This window comes from Hippopotamus amphibius, chromosome 7 (assembly GCF_030028045.1).
Source record: "Hippopotamus amphibius kiboko isolate mHipAmp2 chromosome 7, mHipAmp2.hap2, whole genome shotgun sequence".
NCBI lineage: Eukaryota > Metazoa > Chordata > Mammalia > Artiodactyla > Hippopotamidae > Hippopotamus > Hippopotamus amphibius.
In genome coordinates, this window is record NC_080192.1 from 41,569,487 (window position 1) to 41,587,399 (window position 17,913).

Sequence of the window (17,913 nt, forward strand, 5' to 3'; positions counted from 1 at the left end):
AGGCAGGGCCCTGCACGCCGGGTCCTGAAGGGCGGGGGTGGCTTCACCTCCCGAGACCGCCCCAGGGTGTGCAGAGGCGCTTCGGCGGCGATAAGACTGGCCAGAGCCAGGTGTCGACAATTACTCCCGCGCGACCGGCGCCCGCAAGGCCCACAGGGGTTCTCCGTCACCGCCTCCGCGCGTCGTCACGTGACGGGAAGGGGGTGTGGCTCGAGCCCGCTAACGGGGCGCGGGGCGGGGCTGGGAGGGGAGGGTCCTCGAATGTGAAGGATCTCCGCCGCTCTGGATGCCCAGAGAGGTGGGGGCGCGGCGGATGACAGCATTAGGCCGCGACGCGTTCTGGGCCGGGCGGTGGTGGTAGCGGCTGCCAGAGCAGCTGCAGCGTTAGCTTTCTCCGGGGCGGTAGCCGCCGCCGGGAGCCCGCAGACGGAGGCAAGGTGGAGGCCCGCCCCGGCCGGTAGACCTCGGGGCCGGATTTCCCGCCCTCCTCACGGGCCGAGCGGGCAGTGCCTCCGTGGCGGTGAGGCAGCGCCCTTGGTCTGGGCTCGCGCCCCAGCCGCCCCCGGCGACAGCGACCGAGAGAAGTTGGGGTCCGATCGGACGCGAGCAGGGCCCCAGAGGAACCGGCCGCCCGCGCCCCGCCTCTCCGGGGGACTCCGCACCGGTGAGTGTCGCGCCGGTGCCCGAGTTGGGGGGCGGCGGGTGCGCACCCCTGAGGGCGACTGCGCCCCCAGGCCCCCAGGTTCTGAGCTGGAAGGGGCGGGCCCTGTGGGCGCCCCGCGCCGGGGAGTTTTCCTCTGGCTCCTTTGTGCGCTTTTGGAGTGGGAGATTCCAAAGGCGGGCGGGGATGGAGGATTTGGGGGCCCACGGTAAGTGCGTCTGCAGCCTTACAAAGCCGCGGCAGGGGCGGGGGCCGCTGCGAGCTTTTTGATAGCCCCGAGGGTCTGCCCCCTCGCGAAGTTCGACTGGGCGGACGGTGGGGTCTCGCTGCAAGGCCAGGCGCCCGGGAGAGCTGGCGCTTTGTCACTTGGTGCCGTTGAGGCGAGGCTCCCGTTTTCCTGTGACAGCCCCAGAGGAGGCTGTGCCGCGCACCGCAGACCGCACCCGCCCTGGTGGAGCCGAGGGCCGTGGTGGTGTTCCTCTCAACCTCAGTTCCTGTGGCCTCCGTGCGGCGAAGGAGGAAAGCGAAGCCTCTGCTGTACTTTGAAATGTAATGTCTGTTTCTGAGCCCTTTCTCAAGAATGGAATCGGGTTCCAGGGAGCTTCACGAATGGCGTGTTTTTGGGTCTTTGAGCCATCCACTCAAGACCCGCCGAGGCGAAGCAACAGTATTTGCAGATTTTCCATTCACAAAAGTCATTTAACACTCTTCTTTATGAGAGACATCTGCGGTTGGGGAACGCACCTGATTTCATTTTATCTAAATGCTGCCTGAAATAGTAGGTAGCTTGGGCTCCTACTTAAACAGATGGGGAAATTTACCCAACTGATGACATACGCAAATTTACCTTAAATAATTTAATGAAGTTTTTGCCTTTCTGTTGCTGAAAGATGTTAAATGACTTCTAAGCAGTATTAGAATGCACTGTGTATAGTAGGGTTGTTTGTTTTTAATTAACTTCCCCCGAAAGTTAGCTTCAAATTAGTGCCACTTCAGGTCTTTTCAAATAATCATTTAAAATAGTTTTTTATTTTTGTTTGTTTGTTTGTTTTGCCTCCCTCAAATTCCAAGGATTGTAGAGGAACATGGGTGAATTGTTTAAGTTTCCTCTTTCCATCCCATCGCGAGTCATCTAAACTTGATCACACTGAGAGACGGGTCAATTTCTGTGCTTGCTAGAACCTGTTTTGCAGTGAAATTATTAAGATCATGCTAGCTTTATGAAACAGGTTCCAGAAGGAAGAGTAAAGGCATGCAATTTGTCCTCTATGAAAAGTACAGCTAATTTCAAATATTTGTTACCCCCCTTTTGATAGTAACTATGTATGGAATGACCACAGTATGCCTGTTCAGAGCAATGGGAAAGGGAACAGATGAAACAGAAGAACTGCCTTTTAGGTCTTTAATTATGGAGCTTAAGTTGTTGCGGTCAAGTTCCACGTGAACCACTTGAGCTACAATACATTGTACACAGGCGCTTAGAAGCGCCTGTTTAATTAAAAATGGTCATGGTTTATTTTTCTTTCATTGAATCATAATATTTGTTGTAGCTGTGATCTATGAAAAAGTGCTGCTACATTTTTTTCAGTTAGAGTATTATTACATTTTAGAGGCAGTCAAATATGTTTCTTACAGAACATGTATGGCACCTATAAATTTGGCAGTGTCTAGTTTTTAGGTTTCTTTTGAATTGAAAAGCCTTAAAATATACTTTGGGGATAAATATACAACTCTGTAATGAGATTGTGTTTTAGTTTTGATTTAAGAAAAAAGTGGTAGAATTAACAAAGTTAGCATTATAAAAAGATCCTTCTTTTTAAAGGACTAATTGCGTAATTTAACTAGTGAGTGCCCTTAGTACATTTAAACTTGGTTTGTAAATAATCCTTCAAGAGCATGTTACTTGAATTGAAGCATGAATGACAAAATAAAGAATTGATACTTAGATGCTGTTTTCTAATATTATTTTTGAAAATCCTTATCCTGATACTACTTGAAGTATTATATTTTAATATTTATGTGATAATATCCAAAACTGAACACATTTATAACAATGATTTTAGAGCACTGGGGGATTTAAAAGTAGAAGACATAGGTCCTGTCTTAATTCTTATGAATATGATCTACAAATAATACGTAAATACAGCTTGAATTAAAAAGTCTCTGCATACTTCATTAATGAAGGTACCTGGGTGCAAGGAGATTGAAGTGTAGTTTCCTTGTGGTTGGGACACAGGAAGAGATGTCTGGACTAACGTGTGAAGATTTCATGTCATTGTTTTCTTCAGGAAATCCCTGAAAGATTTTAGATCTATCCTTCCCTCCACCTTGGTCCCCACTCACTCATATATCCTCTCCAAGGTGTGAAGTTTAAGGTCTCATCTGGAACACATGATAGAAGGGATTTTTCCTCCCTGAAAAATGTTATCAAGTTTGCAAGGAGAGAGCTTTCTTCAGAGACCTTGTAGGAAATGAGTTCTTGTCCTGAAACATCGTACTCTTCTATCCTTTGTTATTCTTAATTTTGTTAAAGTTGGAAACAATGTAAGCTCTCCATGATAGCAAGGACTGTTGATTTTCAAAATGCTTAATAATTATTGAATGAAAAAATGTAGTTCCAGATATATGACTGGAGAACAAAGAGGAGTATGTGATAGTGTAGCCCAAATTAGATACAGTGAGGTGACAAATGACATTGGCTTGGAAGGAGGCATTTACTCTGGGGAACTTTCTTGGAGGAGATGATTCTTAAGTCTTACTGAAAGCTGTATATCTGATTATAAGCAGGTATTCTAAGAGGGGTAGACAGCGCGAACCAAAACATTTAAATTGGACTGGGTAGTCATGTCAGATTAAATACATGAGTCTTTTGTAACATTATGAAGAATTTTTCTTCTTCCCTCATAAGTTGTTACCTGTCCCAGATGAAAAGATTGGCATACTTTATAAAAGCTGAAATTTAGAGTACTTGAGTTTTGAAAGTGACAGTGGTACAGTGAAAGCAAGAGCATTTATCTGGGGATTAGAAAATTTGAATGTGATTTCTGATTGCATTTCATACAAGCAGGTGTCCTTAGGCAAATCACTGGGCCTTAGTTTTCTCATTGGTAAAAGGAGGATAATAATCCTTATCCCACATGGTTGTTGGGGGAGGAATGAGATTACATAATGTATATGAAAGTGCCTATTTCAGTATTAACACATAGGAGTAATCAACAAACATTAAATTATTTAAAACATTTCTTTGTCTTTAGATCTTTAAAAAATATTTTGGTGTATTTATCACGAACTCTAATATTTGCTTGACCTTTGCATTGACCCATGGTGTTACCTTTAAGTTTATCAGTATCAAAATTCTAGATGCTTAGTTTTTTTTCAGTCAGGCATAATGCTTTCTGATAGAAGTGAGGCTTAATTGTGTTACTTCTTAATGTTACAAACCGCAAGGAATCCTAGATACCTCAGATTTGTAGAGCTTTAAGGGATATGTGTTACTGAAAAAGCTGAGCCTTTAGGCTTTTTTCTCTGCAGAATTTGTTTTTGAAGAAATTGCCCTTGCCTATCATGGAATCTGTCTATTCATTGTTATGGAAAAACAGGGCATTTTCCTGCCATTAAGGAAAAAAAAAAATCACCAAAAATATCCTTTGTATGTTTTTAATGATCTGAGTGACTGTAAACCGTGAAGAATCTCTATCCATGGTGCTTTACTTTAGAATTCAGTATTTTGTGAGCAGGCTAATAGACTTCGGCATCATTTCTTATCTAAGCTTTTTGCTCCAGTAGCTGTTTGTTCTTTTATGAATCTCAAAATTTCATTATACTTTGTGAACTCTCTGTAGTGTTTAAATCCATGGAGCAGGCTGTCCTGTGTATAATATTTGGAAAGGAATTGTGTTATAAAAAGACTAAAAAGAGTCTTGAATCTTCAAATGATAAGCCAGTTACCCGCCAGCTTCCATATTAACAAAGGACTGAAAAAAAAAAAGAGGAAATGGTTTTTGAGGTTGAAGAATCTTTTCAGAAAAAAAGGAGAAACTTTTTGATTCAGGGTTGTTAAAAACATGATAGATTCAGAGGAAGATTGATAGCCCCTGAAGGTGTCTTAGTAGGAATGGTTGGTCATAATAATAATAGTGGCTTATATGTGTTGACTGCTAGCTATGTATCAGGTACTTGACATATGTACTTGACAATGACCCCCCAAATCAGGCTATTTTCTTGTTTGTTTTTAAACCTCGAGCACTGAGAGATTAAGTAGTAGGCCACAGAGCCAGGATTTAAACTAAACCTGAGTCACAGGGAGGCTAAGTAGCTGGTGGTGGAGCTTACCAAAAGGATTTGAATTCGAGGTTTAACCTGACCTTTGACATCAGAACCTGTCCTTTTAACCGTCACATTATAATGCCTTATATAGTTTATTTGCAGTTGCCCCTTGTGACAGGTCTTGACCTTTATGATCTTTCTCGGTCTATTTTGACTTTATGATTTGATGACAATAAATTTATAATAAGATGGCTTCAGGTTTTTTTCCATTTCATGCATTTTGACTGACATCCCATGTGTTACTTGGAGGAGAGCAAATAATTCTTTATTGTTCATTCAGTTGCCATTTTCTCGCTAGGAAATTACAGACTAAACTGGAACTATAAGGATATAGTACAATAGATACAGTATTTTAAGATGGCTTGTTACAATTTTTAAAATTCATGTTTTTTTTAAAGAGTGAAACTGGTGCACAGAATTGATGTGGATGATTTTTATGAGTGATATTTAAGGGACACAGATCTGTGTAATTAAAATCTATCCTTTTGAAATATCCACCATTAAAGTAACTTGTTTTTTGGCTGCTGGGTGCCACTATTAACAGGAGTACTTTATCAGATTACATAGCTTCTTACAAAGAAGGCTCAGGCCCCTGTGAAAATCACGAAGTCTGTGTAAGTCCTTTTTGTTGGGGTGAGAGTATGGTAGATTTGGGGGAGACAGCAGTCCAGTCTAAGTAACACTATTACTGGGTAAAAATAATGAGGTGGGATTCCTTGGACATGAGGGCACAGGTACATTGGTCAAATAGAGAGTAGGGCGAGGGACTTCTGAAGACGGGTTTTGCTTGTTGTTTTGACTATAATAACATTTAAGATCAGCAGTCCAGAGGTAAAGAAAAACAGAGCTGTGCATCATAGTGGGGAGTGTGTAACAGTTCCCTAGGCTGTTTTGCAAGATGTGGCTGCTTTATAAATATTCATTGATGGTCATGGAAGGACTCTCTTACTACCTAGAAAACCTTACTTTAGAAACCTAGAGAGGCAGACCAGCACAGGCTCTGGAGCCACTGTTTATAGTCAGAACCTGCATGGCCACTTAACTAGCTTACTGCCCTGTACTGGCCCTATGCTGACATGAATGGCTGCAGAGGAAGAAAATGGTGTATTTAGGCAAAGTGAGGCCCAGAGATGCACCCTGTGAGTTTCCTGTTGTTTTTGTGTGGTATGAAAGAGATCTGGAAGTTCTCACATAATCCTAGTGAAGGAAATAGAAGTTAACAGAGTGAGAGCCAGCAGGCCTGTCATGAGGGCACTATTGTGAGAGGAAGGACCAGGTTAGAGAGGTTGTGGAGAGGGCAGCTGTGGCAGATTCAGCTCAATGCCCACAGAATTTGTGCTCTCTCTTGCTTTAGTGCCCTTAACGCTGGGAAGTGGCTGCCAAGCCAGGAACACATTTCTCAGTCATTCTCACCTCTATCTGCATCCTCCTTCCCTGCATCTAGGTGGGACCAGATGACTGATTTTCACCAAGGGAAAGTGAATTGAAGTGATGTGTTGTCACTTCTGAATTGAGGTGGGAGAAGAGCAGCTGTCTTTCTCGACCTGCTCTTTTCCAATCCAAGGGCCAGATGCGGAGGCTGGGCCTCTTCGGGTTAGACAGAGCCATAAGATTGAGAGGATCATAAGATTGAGAGGATCTCAAGTCCCTAGGTTACCATATGGAAGAAAGCTGTGCACTAAACAGGAGCACTCACGATGGACTGTATAATTTTAATGAGACATTTTAGTTATGTGAAGTTACTGAGATTTGTTTGTTAAGCAGCTAGTGTGGGCTTAACCCAAGCATGTGCTGCTCAGAAGAGGTAGTTGAGGCCCTAAGAATATCCATACCAGCAGGAGCTGAGGTGGGGCCAAGTTAGGAGGCCCCCTGGATGCTGTTACAACGTACTCAGCAGCATATGCCAGTATGTCCCTATCAAACCTCGGAGGCCTGTGAGGACCAAGAGGGCAGTCCACAGGTCTATATTCAGACCAATCACAACATTCCCTGTGCCCACAAAAGCTTTCCTCTACCTCCAGATACCATTATAAGAATAAGGAACAGAGAAACTATAAACATTTTTCTGTAAATGTCTGAAGGGTTCCTGTAAAGCAGTATTTCTCTATTGGCTTTATTGACATTTTGGGCTGGACAACTCTTTGTTGTGGTGGGGGTGGTCCTGTGTATTGTAGACTGTAGAGCAGCATCCCTGTTCTCTGCCCATTAGATGCCAGTGGCACCTTCCCTAATGTACAACCAGATATGTCTCTAGACATTGCCAAATGTCCTCTGCGGGGCAAATTACTCCCAGCAGAGAACCACTGCCTTAAAAACTGAGTTAATTTATTATTTTAAACTGCAAGAAACTTACCTTTAATTAATGGACTTTTTCTCCTCTTAGGAGGTGGGTGGAGTTCATGGGGAAGGTTTGTTTATGAATGTGCAACAAAGGAAGCTATGTTGTTTTTATAAAACACACTATTGAATGTTGATCTGTACTTTTGCTAATTTATCAAATTAGTCTGGATTTTCCACTTTTTCTTTCTTCTTTCCTTTCTAGACTGGTAGCTATACTTATTGCCTAGACAAACACATTTCTCGCATCCCCCGCAATCCCAGCTGTCACGTCCATATATCCATCACTCAACAACAAAAACCAATATATAGTTTCAATACTATGACTATGTAAACATTATTTAATGCTAGGCCGGGTAGTATGCTTAGATTATGACTTCTTTTCTGCAGATCCTATTAAGCAGTGCTTGGGCCATTTGAAGAAAAGTACCTTGATACCATCAAGGTCCAGTGGATTTGATTTTTATTTTATTTGTTGCTCAAAATCTAGCCATTGAATTAAAAACGATGGGCAGGACTTCCTATTTTTCTTGGTGCTTCTAATTGTCCCCTTTTTTGGTATTGCATGCTTTTGTCTTAGTTTCCACCAAACTCTTCAGCATACTTACTACCTGTTGTATTGTGTCCCCTGTTTATCTGGAGTTGCCTATAATTCTGCTTCAGTTTGTAGTAGTTGCCTTTTAGATCTCTTTCTGGAACTTCCTCTCCCTGTCCTCTTGAATTGGGCCCCTTCTATTACGCATCTTCCTTTTTTACTAATTTTACTTGATCTTTTTTCTGGAGTACATCTTCAACTAACTTCCCAAAAAAGTGTTTCAGAGGCATATTTTCTGAATTATTCTATTTATAAACATGTCTTCATTCTGTTCTCATATTTGACTGCTAGTTTGGGCACAGTATTGTAGATTGCAAATAATTTTCCTTTGGAACTCAAAGCATTGCTTGGTTGTCTTCCAGTGCCAGGGATGCTGATTCAAAGTCAGATGTCTAATTCATTACCCTTTTAAGGTGATTTATTCTTTATTCTGTCTGAAAACTTTTAGGTTCTTCTTCGTTTTATCTTTCTGCTGCAAATTCATAATGAGGTGTACATGTTGTTTTGGTTATGTTTGTTTTAGACACTCTGTTGCCCTTATTGCTTGAATCAGATTCTTCAACTCTAAGACATTCTCTCCTGTCTTTGATATTTTCTTCCCTTCATTTTCTTGTCTGCTTGTTTGTTCTTAGTAAGCAGATGTTTTCTCTCTTGGACTGAGCCTCATCTCATTTTTACTTTCATATTTTGTGATTCTCTTTGCTCTGTGTTCAGGGGATTTTTTCCCCCAGTTTTTTGGCTGATTTGTTGAGCGGAGGGTAATCTGTGATTTTTCTTGTTCTCTTTTTCTGCCATTCTTTACTTGTTTTATGTTGTAGTCCTCTCTTTAGTCTCAGAGTATGCAAAGTAGATTTTAAAAGACATTTTGTGTTTCCTCAGTTATTTTCTTTTCCCATCTGGTCAGCTTTTATGTTTGTTTTTGTAATCTTTTTTTTCATACTTAGTTTTCCTTATATGTCTGGTGATGCTTGGGTGTCTCTTCAAGTTTTAGAAAGAAGGACTGGCTTCCTGGTCTCAGTGTTCCCTTCCCACCCTGTTCCTTGGACTATTTTCCCTGTTAGGTTTTTTTCTTTGAGTAGGAATTCTGGGTACAGCACTTTAGCAGCAGAATAGTATAGGGTGGGGCCTATCTATTGGCAAGTGTTGTTTTAGGGTAAGTGAGAAGGGAGCCAGCTTCCAGGCTGTGGGCCTCTAAATGCCAGATAAGAAGGGTTTGTTACTCTGTGCCAGCATCCCCTAGACATTTAGTCACTTTCTTTCGAGAAAAGCTGACTGTCCTTTTCTGAGGGAGTAAGTGCCAGTTATTTAGGTGCTGCTTGGAGATGGGAGATGGGGGATGGGAAATGTATTTGTCCCTTATACAGTCAGTCAGGTAATATATAATTCTCCTATTTTTAGCCCCACTATTTATTCCCACCCTTTGCTGAACCATTTACTTTGCAGTCATGCTTCTCTGGGGCTTCTGTCAGATGATTGGTTCCCAACCTTTTGCATCACTCTTAAAGGGTTTGGTGAGGCTGTGGCTTTCTATGCTTATCATAACAATTAGTCTCACATCTACTTTCATCTTTCAGAAATTTATTGACTTCTCTCTCCACTTCGTCCATCCCCACTTTTTGTGTCATATTTTTGATTTAATTTTTTATTTTATTATAATTTTTAAAAGTTACTTTCCATTTACGATTATTGTAAAATATCGGCTCTATTCCCTGTGTTGTATAATACATCCGTGAGCCTATGGTACAAACCCAATAGTTTGTACCTCCCATTCCCCCACCCCTATATTGCCCCATCCCCATTTTTAATTTCTTTGCTCTTATGGTTTTGTTTTTTTCTGTATGAATTGTTTTTATTTCAGTGAGATATCTGGAATAACCACAGGGAAAATTTATATTCCGTCCATCATCTTTTATTGGAGACCTTTCCTCTTTTTGTTGTTAATGCAGTGATTGTAAAAATTATGATCATGATACTGTGTTGAAATACAATGATGTTTCTTCACTGTTGATTTGTATAGGTATTTGTATTTTTATGTCAGCTGGTCCTAAAACTTGTATGTTTTTTGAATTCTTGTTTGCTTCTTAGTTTTTCTGTTTCCTGTTCTGCTGTCATCTGCCCCAGCTTGTACATGTCCTTATGATTCTTTTGCCATTTCTGGTTTGTTCCTTGGAAACTGAATGAGACCATTTAGAATTGTGCATAAAATAGTGACTTTTCTCCAGAGAATGGCATGTCAGCTGTAAGCCCATGACTCTTGTGACATTTTGATTATTCATTACTTATTTTCTGTTTCTAAACTGTGTCCAGGCTGGTGAGATGTTACTCTTTTTCATTTACTTCTCTGCCTCAATTGTGATATCTACTTTGGTTCCTTAGTTATTGATCTTTTTCTCTATAACTTTTCTTTCTCTTCTACCTAATTATCTTTAGTACTTTAAATGTTGAGCTTAGATTGCCTAGCTGGTTCATGAAGGCCGTAATTTTCATCTCCTCCTCTTATTTTATACTCAAAAAAATTTCCCGGCATTGTTTTAAATTTTTTATGCCTTATTCTCTTTTTTTTTATTTCCCAGTCTCCTTTCCTGAATCTTTAGGAAAATTGATTGATTATAATCTATTCTGGGCAAGTAAAATTTAAATTTCTCTGTTTCTTTCCCTCTCTTCCATGATATTGCTGCATTTCTCTGTCACTCTCGTTCAGTCCTTCACTCGTGAGACTTCGTAGTTCTTTCTTCTACAGCTATGATTTGACTGCTGGAAGGTGACATGTCTCTTATGATTAGAGTTATAATTCTCTTGCAATCAGAAGTTTATGTAATCCAGATTTTTAAAATGCCGACTACTTTGAAGTTGAAATCCTGTCAGAAGGGTTGAGATTTGGAAGGCTTAAACCCCTAAATTTGGCCTGATTATGTAAATTACCGTGGAACCTACAAAGTACATGATTATTTGAAATTTAAAGTAGCTTAGAAAAGAAATTGGCTCTTGTGTACTTTCTTTATATGCCCACCATAGGAGAGTCAAAGTTGTAAATATTCTCTAATGCAGTTGATGTCTATTTACTGGTTATTTTGTGAACTTTATCTACAATCTGTGAAACTCTTAGTTTTAGAATCCAGAGGTTTGATTAGATCGTGGTTATATGTCTTGCTTTACCTTTTTCATGTATTCTAAGCATTTGTGCTTTTAGATAGCTGCCATCATTACTATTCTTGTCTGGTTCATTACGGTATCCTTTATTGCTTCTATTATGTTTATAGTTTTGGTACTTTTTCTCACTGTTCTGAAATTTTAAAATAGACTCCTCAGCATTATATGGATAGTACTTTGTTTTTCAAAGGTGTGATTATTTGGGAAATTGTGTTTTTTATATCTTTTTTTTTTCCCAAGAATTTATGATTTGAGCGTAGGAATTAAAAAGAATACTCTGTTATTATTGAGGAAAAATTCCTCCGTGAAAACAGACTCATTTAAGAAGTCGATCTCTTAACATATTTAATGTTTTAACTAGCAAGGTCTTATTTGGTTATCTTATGGGACTTCTTTTTAATTTACAGTTGTAGTAATTAGCCTCTTCAAACTTCTAAGTTGAAATTAACCAGTGATACATTTTGTAGCTATGAGACAAATGATAATTTTAATTAAATTCAGAAAATATATGCTTTTGTTTTTGGTATTCTCTAAGAATTTTTTCATTGTCATTGTATTGATCAGTTTTCTTTTAGAAGCCGTCTTTGAATATGTTATTTCTGTAGTTTCTCATTTTTGGTAGTCATTTTTGATTGAAGTATTAAAAACTGTGTTGGTTCTCATAGATCCTTTTCGAATTGGCATGTGGAAGTGTAATTATGTGTCTTGGTTACTTACATGATAAATTAAAGATGATCGGTACTTTGGTTGTGGTAATTCATACCCTGAATTCAAAACCCAGAAGCATCTAGGCCAGAGTTAGGCACTCAGACACTCATTTTTCTTTCATGCCCAAGAGAGAAAGCCATCCTTAGCTGTATCAAAATATGAAGAAATTGCTTTTGGGATTGAATAAGAAAATCAGTAATAAAATTCCTTGAGATTATCTTGAACTAACTTTAGATCTTGCATTTCAAGCTTTGATCCTTAATAAAGAACCATCACCTTAAGTATGAGTATGAATTTACTTGTAGGAAACTGGGATAAGTCTTTTGCTTTATTATAACCAGTTACCACAATTAGTGAGAAACACATTCATTTTTTCTAGTATCTTGATTTAAAACTAGGTTCATATTTTCCTTAGAAAAGAACCTTTTAAGAAAACAGTGCAGGACTTCCCTGGTGGCACAGTGGTTGAGAATCTGCCTGCCAATGCAGGGGACATGGGTTCCATCCCTGGTCCAGGAAGATTCCACATGCTGTGGAGCAACTAAACCCGTGCGCCACAACTACTGAACCTGTGCTCTAGAGCCTGCAAGCCACAGCTGCTGAGCCCAAGTGCTGCAACTACTGAAGCCCACGTGCATAGAGCCCGTGCTCCACAAGAGAAGCCACTGCACTGAGAAGCTCGAGCACTGCAACAAAGAGAAGGCCCGCTCACCACAACGAGAGAAAGCCCAGGCACAGCAATGAAGACCCAATGCAGCCACAAATAAAATAAATAAATAACAAAATTAAAAACAAAAAAAAACAGTGCAAATTTATGCAGAATGAGGTAGTTTTAGCTGTAATTTAAGATATCTAAGTTTAAAAACAAAGACTTAAAATCCAAGGGAGACATTTAATGTATGGGACTATATTGTTAATACTTGATTGCCAGTGACATATTTCCAAATACTGTTCTTAAGAGGCCTTGATTTATTACTGTCTCAGAAACCCTCTTTGAGACCCTATGCCACAGGCTTGTGCAACCTAGTATTACAGACACCAGCTGATTTAGTAAACAGATGCACTGGGAAAATAAGAAACCTGCCAGAAGTATTGTCTTTCCTGCTAAGTAACTTTGTGACCTTGGCAAACCACTTAGTCTCTGTAGGTCTTAGTAAAACGGAGGGTTGGAACAGATAGCCTTTTAGGTTCTTTTGAGGATTCCTTGACGATGCTAGGGGGTAGAATTCCAATCAGATGATACATAATATAGTCCTTATAATAGCTCTGAAATAGATGATATTATTCCCATTTTACAGATAGAATAATTAATGTTGTACAGATTCCATGTTCAAGTAACATGCTCAGTCACGTAGCTACTAAGAGGCCAAGCAAGAAGTTGAACCTTGGCCTATGTCATTCTAGAGCCATGTTCTTTTTAGTATACGATACTGCCTTTCCAAGCCATGTTGTTAGAGTAGACCACCAGATGTCATTGTTAAAATTTGTTCCATTTCTTAATCTGTACTTTATAGTAAATGTGCTTTTGCATTATGTCATCTATTATTCACGAAAACCAGAAGTCAGGGATCAAGCCTGTCTATGGGTTGTGCCCAAAGTAGAAATGTGTGACCAGCTTTTATTTATTTATTTATTTTTTTGGCACACGGGCTTAGTTGCTCTGCGGCATGTGGGATCTTCCTGGAGCTGGGATCGAACCCGTGACCTCTGCATTGGCAGGCGGATTCTTAACCACTGTGTCACCTAGGAAGCCCTGTGGCCAGCTTTTAAATAAGCATATTAAAACTTACGTATCTAAAAGATGATTGATGCCTTCAAAGTTATTTTGAATTTATTTCAGTAATGTCACTGTTTTTCAAAAACACTTTTGAAACTATTCTTTTGGCGTTTCTTTAGTGCCTTCAACCTCATTCTTTTACCTATATTGTATGGTAGTGAATAACATCTCTTCAGAATGGATTTGGTATTAGGAAAAAGTGGGAAGTCATTCTGAACCGGGTCTCATACGTAAAATTAGGGATCAAAATGAGAAATGCCATTTTTAGTTAAAAATAATCTATGACCAAAAGGACGAAACCTATTATTCTTGTGTCATTTATATGGTAGCTAAGAAAGTGATTAGAAGAGAGGAGTTCGAGAATTGTTTTGTATGAGGGCAAGTTGAAACGGTCTCTAAGAATGACTACTCTGAATGGAGGTAATCTTTATTTGGATGTAAATTCCGGTATGTTAGTTAAAGTTACATCTTAAGATAGTTATACTTGTTCTGTGTTTGCGATGTAGGCCAGTGCTGTGCTGATTTAGCATGCGCTTCAGAGAAAAACAGTTGGTGAATGAATTATATGTGGCAGGTATTCTTCCATTTTAAAGGAGATCAGAATCTATATAACATTTGTTTGCATAATAATTTAATTCTCAGTTGTATTCATATTTATTATGTAATTTGTGGTTATCCGTATTTAGGTTTAATTCCAGGAAGCTACCCAATCCCATTTCCTAGCATGAACTAAAACCACATCTGTTGCTAAGCCTGAGTGTACCCTTTGATGCAGGTTTACATGTGAAATAACTTTTTTCCAAAAATTGTAGTAGGCTGCATTATAAACATATTTATATTACTGAATGGCATTTGTATATCAGTGCTGTACTCTCATGGTACAGATACAAAGCAGTAATATCGTTATATACCTTGTTGCAGAGTAACTTGTGATAGGAAGATTTCATTTTATCTTTTTGAAGGCATTATTTTGCTTAATTTAAACTCCCAGATGGTAGATTTTAATGAAGCTTCCTTATCTGTGAATATTAAAGGATACTAAAAAATGCCTCTAGTCCCTTTTTAATACTTTTCCTTTTGAGGTTTCAAAGTAATTTAATGTTACAAGACCTTTAATTCAGCAGATATTTGAGTGTAAGTCATTATGCAAAGGGCTGAAAATTTAGTGGGAACTAGATAGATATGTGACCTCTTTGAATTTGTGTGTGTGGGAAGAGTGGGGAATGGACAGTAAACTACTAATTGCACATTCACTGTGTAATCACCATTGTGGACAGTGCTAAGAGGAGGAAATAGAGGGTGATAGAAGATTTTGCTGACTTAGTAGGGGAGGGGAGCCAAGAAAGGTGACAAGCGGAGGGAAAAAAGAAGAATATTTCTGGCAGAACATCTTGTTTAAATATCCTGGAACAGCAAGAAACTTGGCTTTTGCTAGGAGTTGAAAGGGTCCACTGTGACTGGAGTGTTAAAAAAAAGAAAAAAAGTGAGAGTGATAGGATTGTGGCACAGTAGGCAAGGGTCAGGTCATGTGAGGCTTGATAGACTTTGTTAAGGATTTTGATTTTTGTCTTAAGATACGTTGGAAACTTTTAGAGTATTTTAGAATATTTTAAACAAAGCATCATGAAATGATCAAGTTTAGAATGATCACTGTGGGTGCTATGTAAGAATGGTTTGGAGGCGACCAGGGTAGATGCTGGGAGACTCATTAGGTTGTGTTGAAATTAAGGTACCTATGGCTTATCCAGTGGAGAATCCTGTAGACCAGTAGGTCTCAAAGTGTGTCACCTGGAAACTTATTAGAAATGCAGATTCTTGGGTTCTACTGAGACCTATTGAATCAGGAGCTTTGGGGTGGAGCTTAGAAATTTGATTTTGAACAAGCCTTCCAGGTGATTCTGATGCTTCCTAAAGTTTTTGAACCTCTGCTACAGATTATTAGATATATGGTTTTGGTGTAGGAGAAAGTTCTAGGTTGGTGATATGAATAGGGAGTAACAGCATGAAGATGGTAGTTGAAAATGAGAGGAGGAGAAGAGGCTCTAATAGAATGAAACCCTGAGACACTTTAGTGTCCAAGTCCTGTACAGAGTGAGACAAGCTAGTGAAAGAATCAGAAAAGGATTGGTTGGAGGGACTAGAAAATCAGGAGCATCTCTGCATAATGGTGCGGCGGAGGAAGCATTAAACTTGGCTATGAAGGATCTTTGTGTGAATAATTGTAGAGGGATTACAGAGGTAGGCACCAGATTTTGATGGGTTGGGAAGTAAATGGAGAGAGGATTGAAGAAAATGTAAGTTACTCATTTAAGACATCCCTTATTCTTTGGACAGATATTTAAAATTCCAAAATATGGGAAAAGTAAACTAAATAACCTTGATGGGCAGCTTAACCAGCATAAGATTTTGAGAACTGTAGAATAAAGTCTCATTGATTGGACCTATTGATTTTGAAATTCATAATTTACATAGAGGACTGATCTCAAGTTTATTATTGTCTTTACCATTTTGCAAGAAATGCTGTAGTATAATAATAAACTTGTGGGAGGGATATTTAGCCTACCAAAAATGATGGTTTTTTTTTTTAACATAATTGAAACCACTTTAGCAGTATGCATTTATATGAAAGTAATTTTTAAATTACACATACTCTTGTTCATTACAAATATATTAATTCATTTTCTATTACTATTATGTATCTAAAATATTTTAAAAATTGAAGTATAGTTGATTTACAATGTTGTGTTAGTTTCAGGTGTATAAAGGAAAATTCTTTAAATGCATTTTGTAATTCAAATTCAAACTTTTAATTTCTTTAATTACCCTAACTTGTTAGAGTTATTTTAACATGTTGTTATGCTATTCTTAAGGAAGACCACATTTAATATGAAGCCAAATTAAGATAATTTCAAGGTGAACCCCAATTACAAAGTAATATCTTGTGAGTTGCATGTGTGTACGTGCACATGTGCGCGTTTGTGCACGCAAGGTGTGCATACACACAAGGGAGGAGAGGGGGAGAGAGGAAGACTGAAACTGAAGCCATTTTGAGATGCATTTTCTTGGTGAAAACATTTTTGTCTAAAATTTTTAAAAAGCAAAAACGTGATTATTCCATCAACATATGCTCTCTGTAAAATTCAACAGCTGTAGAAACTCATAAAGTTAGTTTCTGTTGCCAGTAGACTCCACTTTATGTCCCAAATAGTCCACGTGTTACCAATTTGGTATTGTTCTTCCAGATATTCCCTTTCTCCCTCCCTCCCCTCACCCTCTGTCTCTTTTTCTCTCTCTATGTACATGTATGTATAATTTTTAAAAAAATACAACTGGGATTATAATGTAATACTGTTTTGCAGTTTTTTTGCCAATCAATACATATTAAATCTAAAAGGCTAACTCCTAGCATTGAACTGAGACTTAAGAGACTTGGCCTCTTTTTGATCCTTGATCTTGGGCAAGTCACTTAATCCCTCTGTGTTTAGTTTCTTCATCTGTAAAATTTAGAGTTAATGAGTTATTGATTTGAAGATTTCTAATAGCTCTAAAGTTTATTTAGGAATACTAGGATTTCAAAGGACATTTCCTGGCATTTTATATAGAAAGTGATTCTCTTAACCCACCTGTGAATACTTAAAGGGACAAGTTCTTGCCAAATTAAAAACACATTGGTGGGAGGAAGAAGCATGTTAGAAACAAGATTCAAAAATATTTCTTGTCATTTACTCATGTGCTTAATAGGCATACCTGCTGCTTTTAGGATACCACTGACCCCTAAAAAAAAAAAAAAAAAAAGCTTTCTTAGCTGATTAAAGTTTTAACTGCAAATTCACACCACTTTTTTTGCAGGGTGTGGGATATGGGTGGGTCTGTTTGGGTCTCTGTTTGGTTTTACCCATCCATGGTTCATGGGAGATAAAACAAGTGGAACTTAGAGCCTGCTCAGCATTCTTTAAGGAATTGTGTCATCTTCTCACATAAGTGGCTTAGAAAAGCCAGGGCGTTAGGGGTAGGAGCTATTGGTATGAGGCCAGGAGCTGTGCTTTCTGTTCTTTAGCTTTCCACTGCAATTATTTGCTAAGGAAAATTTTCACAAAAAACTTGAGAAGGCAAAACAGTCTTAGTTTGAAGAATCTTTGAGTGAAGGTGTTTGGCTTTTGAATTAGCATTGCTCTGTTCTTATTAATATTATATTTATTAAAAGGTGGTTTTTATTTTCCTGCCTTCAGTATCTCAGGTTGCTGATTTATTTCCTTTTCATTTTTATGTTTTTAATTGTTTTCATCTTTTTTTTTAATCCATAGTATTCTTTGTCCATTAAACTTTTAGGGCCTCTTTTCTTATTCCTAATCTTTTTAG

The 17,913-nt window shown here is 38.8% G+C and overlaps 1 protein-coding gene across 1 annotated transcript in view; it reads left to right on the forward strand.

The window, feature by feature from the left end:
- The first annotated feature begins 262 nt into the window (after positions 1–262).
- Positions 263–17,913, forward strand: part of OSBPL8 (oxysterol binding protein like 8) — a 166,239-nt gene continuing 148,588 nt past the window's right edge. The window contains exon 1 of the mRNA XM_057741091.1: positions 263–664. The gene's annotated coding sequence lies outside the window, so the exon portion shown is untranslated. The remainder of the gene's footprint in view (positions 665–17,913) is intronic.